Consider the following 6,226-nt stretch of genomic DNA (forward strand, 5'->3'; position numbering starts at 1 on the left):
GATTTGGCCCCATCTGATTATCATGTGTTTCCCAACAGGAAGAACAGGAAGAACACATAGCCAGGAAGCAATATAACAGTGATGAAGACGTCTTATCTGTTGCTGATGACTTTTTAGATCAACAGGATGGCTTCTTCACCAGTGCGATCCAAACAGTGCAACACTAATGAAAGAAATGTGTGGACCGTAAAGGGGATGTTTTTTTTAAAGGAACTTCATTTCGTCACACTCCATAAAAGTATCTTAATCACTTTATGAACTTTTCAGCCGACCCTTATAATAATAATTTTTTTTTATATATCTGTGTTTGTTTTGATATTAACATTGAAAAAAATCTGCTCGGTTCGTAAAAAAAAATTGGCCCTGGGTTTGCACTGGATCACTGACCCACTGGGCAACGACAGAAATACCTGAAAGACCAACTCCCCAAAGCATTAGAATTTTTGATCTTGAATTTTGATTAAACAGATGTGGAAATTGAAAGTCTTGGCATTGACAAATATTTGGTGTTGTCATTTGACGTAATGCACAGAGAAATAAGGCCGGCATTCAACAGCTTTGAACAATCTAGACCAAGTTCTTAGCTTCTTATTAGAAGTAGAATAATGATCCGAAACAAAAGATTAATAGATTGCTCTTCAACATTCATTACATACAACATAAAATATCCGATATCCAACGACCATATATTCAAAAATGAGAGTTTAGTTTAGGAATTTTGATTGTTTAGGCATTATGTATAAAGGCAGTTGTCAATGTTCCTCCTCAGAAGAGAGCATGCTACATGCCCTTGTGGACTATGATCCTACAAAACGGCAGTAGATCTATTATCACGCCAGAGATAAAATAGAAAATAAGATTAGATTAAGAACTATTAAAATCTAAACCTATGACAACAGCAAAACGCAAAGACGACGATTATAGTGAACAAGGCACAGATACGCCTTTCTCTCTTTCTTTCTCTCCCCATCTCTCTCTCTCTCTCTCTCCCTCTCTCACTGTCCCTCACTCTTTCTCTCTTTATTGAAAGTTTTATTGAAAGCCTTGTAACCAGCAACACTTTTGTTCATAAAATCGCTATAAAATGAATAATAAATAGCCTTCCAATTGATTAATGTTGTCAATTAATCAATGATTATTTGTTAATCGCAATTAAATGGAAAAAACAAAACAGAGTCAATCCTTGGTTTATATCATACCATTGTAAATGAATATATTGAACAAAGGACGTTTAACATTATCAATATCACCTAAGTGCATCTCGGAGTTGTAAACAAGGTAACACCAGAACAGGATACTGTAAAACAGGTCAACACTCTTTAATATACTGTAGTAAAAAGTTGACGAGCTGGCAGAGTCGTTGGTGTGATGGACAAATATACTTAGCGGCATTTCGTTCGTCTCTACGTTCTGAGTTCAAATTCCGCCATGGTCGACTTCACCATTTATCGTTTGTGGGGATGATAGAAATAAGTCCCAGTTGAACACGGGGGTTCATGTAATCGATTTCCATTCTCCTCCTCCGAAATTGCTGGGCTTGTGCCACAATTTGAAACCAATATACCTTAGTGACAATGGCAGCGAATTGATAGAAACGATGAGTTAATGCCCGTTATCACATTCCTCTACGTCTGCTTTTCAAATTTGGTTGAACTCGATTTTATCATTTATCCCAGCAGAGTCGATAATATAAGAATCAGTCATACAATTCAAACGATTGTTGCCAGTTCACCCATGCTTGCATGCATGCATGTATGTATGTATGTATGTATGTATGTATGTAGTATGTATGTATGTATGCATACATGTATGTATGTATGTATGTATGTATGTTGCATGTATGCATGCATGTATGTATGTATGTATGTATGTATGTATGTATGTATGTATGTATGTATGCATGTATGCATGCATGCATGTATGTATGTATGTATGTATGTATGTATGTATGCATGTATACATGCATTATGTATGTATGTATGTATGTATGTATGTATGTATGTATGTATGTATGTATGTATGCCTCTTCTGTATTTAATCATTTAAATTCATCCTCTGAAGAAGGAGCTTGTTTCTCAACAAATATACAAAGCTCCATGGTGGATAACGAAAACAATGCCACATTTTAAACCTGAGAAAAATCTTGCATAGTTTGCTGTTCCGTTTATAGATTATATTTGTACTGTTGATTTCTTTTTCTGAAAATCTAAGCTTATCCAAACTGACAGATAAGTATTTATTTTCGAAAATCAAGTGCTCCAGTTATTGGGATAAATGTAAATTTGTAATCCGGATATACAAGCTGGAGGTTTCGGAGCAGTTGTCCATAGTTATCTTCTTTTTCTTTAATTTTCAAAGAGATATTCACATCAGCAGGACAGCTGCCCTCTACCTAACGGAGACCACCTCTACCTACAATGAAAACAAGGTGGCAGAGACTTAACATCGATCCAGACTGCCTTTGAATGTCGTATTAAAATCCTTTCAGCAACATCTTTTAACCACCATGTGTTGAAGTGCATCACTTGACCAAATTTGCATACACGAGACAGATAACACTCTTTGTCTGATAACCTAGAATACATGTCCAAAGATGTCGCACGACTCTACCGCAACATATCATCAAATGAAAGGATGCGCGTATATCAGCAGAAGATCATGCATGGATATGTTAGCAGAAAACTTCGGGATGATAGTAACATTGATCATAAAAGCAATCTACCATGGACCAACGACCGGACTGCAAACTCTCACACTGACCGCTATGCTTTTGCAATTCAAGAATAGGAAGTATCAGTCAAATGCTTGATGCACAAAAGGTTCAAAGACGCTGGTAAAATACCAAATATGATAAACGATGCAGACTTTCTGGAGTTAACACCATGCTGTCACCCACATCATAAGCAGTTGTTCGAAAACGTCATCGCAGTATTATCAACCGATGTGATATGATGTGACTAAGACACTGTATAACAAAATCCGTCGGAAAGATAACTCTGAGCCCAAAGAAATAAGAATCCACAGTTTGGTAGAGGTGATAGCCACTCATAATAAGAAGGAGTATTGATGGAATGTCCCAGTGAAAAGCCTCAATAAAATTTAAGCATAATAGGACTGACATAGTGATTTGGGATGGAAAAGAGAAACTGTGTACAGTTGTGGAAATTAGCTGTTCAGCGGATGTTAACATAAAGATCAGCGAAAAAGAGAATACCTACGCTGAATTATTGAAAAATTTACTGTTATTCTACCCCGATTAAGTTCAGGTTTATATCTCTAATTATTGCGGTACAGGAATATATAACACATTGCCTAAGTACCGAGAAAGTTGAAACAGAAAGATGTGGCTTGTGATATGGCTGTTTTGCTACTGACTAGTGTTTGAAGCTTGCCCTATTTTTATAGACGAGTTCATGGCTCAAAATAGTATACGTTTTGAATCGGATTTGGTTGATAGAGGATAGTCACATGACTGGTCTTAGAAACGGATATATATATATATATATATATCTTAGAAAAATTTTAGGTACCCTGCTACGTGTGTGTGTGTTGGGATCAAGTGACAATGTTTGGCGCCGTAAGTTACGGCTGACACGGGTTGATTGAACATGTCTAAACGATCAATGCTTCGAATGTTTTCTGTCAAGTGTTTGAAGAGAATGAACACGTGATTAAGTTTAGAATATTTTCTACATTCCCTGCTACGTCCGTGCGTTAGTGTCACGCGACATTATATTTTGTACAAAAGGTTTCTCTATATTATGACATCAGTAATCTAAGAATTACTAGATTAAGACTTGACTAATTCGTAAAATTTACATTCATTTTGCATGAAATAATAGTCATTTCGAAAATTAAACTGCTCTAAGGCGTTCTACATCGAGTATTTGAATATTATCTGTGAAGACTTCTTTGGATATTGAGTAACTTCTGAATTGAATGACCGGTCCAGACGCGTTTTCCACTATTCGAAGCAGTCCTGCAATTCGTGATGTCTTTTATCGCCTCCATCGTTTTTTGCTTTTTTTTCTTCAAATCATTCACATTTGCAAAGTGTTTTTCTTTGAGGACTTTTTTCTTTCGGGGTAACAAAAAAATATTACAGGGAGCAAGACCGGGGCAACAAGGAGGGTGGGTAATCAGAGTCATGCCATTTTTGGTCAAAAACTGACTCACACTGAAGGCGGTGTCCGAAATTTCTTTGTCGTGATGAGACCACACCTCTCCACTTCTGCCACGGGTCGGAACGATTTCGTCTCGTCGTGCCTCGCAAACGCTTCAGAACTACCAAGCAAAATGTCTGGTTAACAGTTTGACTAGGAGGAACAAATACTGTGCGGACAATTCATTTCGCATAAATGAAACAATCAGCATCGTCTTGAAGTTGGCCTTCACTTGACGCACTTTTGTAGGGCGTGGTGATATTAATGCTTCCATTGACTTGAGTACCCTATCGCTTCCGGGTTGTAGCTATAGCACCAGCTTTCGTCACTAGTGATGGCCTTCTTTAAAAAAGTTTCGGATCAACTTCCAACTGTTCTTTCACTTTGCGACACGCATTTAGTCGCGACTGATTTTGATCTTCCGTGAGCAAGTGAGGCACATATTTTGCTGCAACTCTTTCATTCACAATTCCTCGCTCAAAGCTCATTGGCAGGAGCTCCAAGACACACCAGTTATATCAACACGTTCATCAATTGTTCGGCAACGGTCCTCTAAGACCAGTTCATGAATTTTCGTGATGTTTTCATTCGTTCAAGAGGTCGACGGTCGCCACGAACGAGGTTGGTCTTCAAGCGACAAATGACCGTTCCTAAAGCGTGAAAACCTACTCGCAAAATTGTGTTTTGCTCATCGCAGCGTCCTTGAAAGATGCTTGAAGCATGACAACTGTTTCGGCCGCCGTTTTCCCCAGCAAAAACCAAAATTTCTCGGAAGCACGATGTCCCTTCGTTTCATCCATCGCAGTCATCGACGAACAGGGAGAAGTACTGCAAATAAAGACGCACCACGTGACAGAACGACTTTTGACAACGACGCGAGTCGGCAGGCGGGCCTGAGGGACGCATCAAGTGGCTTCTAGAGGTAGAAGCTTAAACTATAGCGGGTGTGTCCCACAGACAACGTTTCCGTTTACCCCTTCGTATTGATGTTCACAAATAGTTATGATGGTGCCACTGTCATGAGCGGAGGAATCGCTGGTATTCAAGCGAAATTGCGTAGCTAAGCCCCATTTGCAACTTGTGACAGCTTCCACCAACAGAACCTAGATGTAGATAACTTCATAACAAAATGTAAAGGCTATCGGGGATTTTTCGTCATACAGCAGCAACTTTACCTGTTTATGGATCGATTCAGAGTGCATCAGTAAAAACAAGTACTTACAGGAAGAAAAACGAGGATAACCAGCAGAGAAGAAAATCTTCTCCTATATACGATGGGCCAGTCAGCGGGTACTGTGCTATGCTGTTCATTATGAGCTTTCATTTATTGACATTCTCCCTCATTTCAGTGAGGTTATCAAGTCATGGGAGAGGCAAATTAAAGAGGAATGTTTCTGTAACGTTTGTCTATGAAAGTTTGCGCTCTCGTCTTCGCTAAACAGGTTTTAATTCAAATCAAGTCTTTAGCAAAAATATTACAAATCTTCACTGCTGTGACTACAGCAACAGAAATGGTATCCAGTTAAACATCTTCATGTCAAACGAAACGAAAGTTCTGCAGCCTCCGATAAGTAATACATCAGTGAAGTTATTAATGTCACCCCCGCTGACTCGGTAAACCTAATCTGCGAGGCAAATCACCACAGCAGGAGGGTCTCATCGGTCAGTGAGAGTGTTGAAAGTCGGCTGAAAATTAATAAAGGAATGCCATCAATTTTCACAAATGAGACCGTCATTCTTATATTGAACCACAATTGCTTAGAGTTCCGACACCAATTTTCGGCATAAAATGGTGATATCATGATAACCTCTCTTACCTTATTTCTTTATTGCCCACAAAGGGTCATGATAAACCTCTCTTATCTTACTCGCTAAATTCCCCAGTTCTGAATATGGTTTGTCTCAAATTCATAGCAAATACATTTCAACTGAACTTGGATACCCCTGATATCAGAATGCCACTATGCAAAGCGACTCATCGGTGGAAGTGACACATTTTGATCTCATTAACCGATTTACTTGAGATTTTGAATCTCTCTATGGATTCCTCGTTTGAACTGATC

This window comes from Octopus sinensis, unplaced genomic scaffold (genome assembly GCF_006345805.1).
Source record: "Octopus sinensis unplaced genomic scaffold, ASM634580v1 Contig13745, whole genome shotgun sequence".
In the NCBI taxonomy this organism is placed as follows: Eukaryota; Metazoa; Mollusca; class Cephalopoda; order Octopoda; family Octopodidae; genus Octopus; species Octopus sinensis.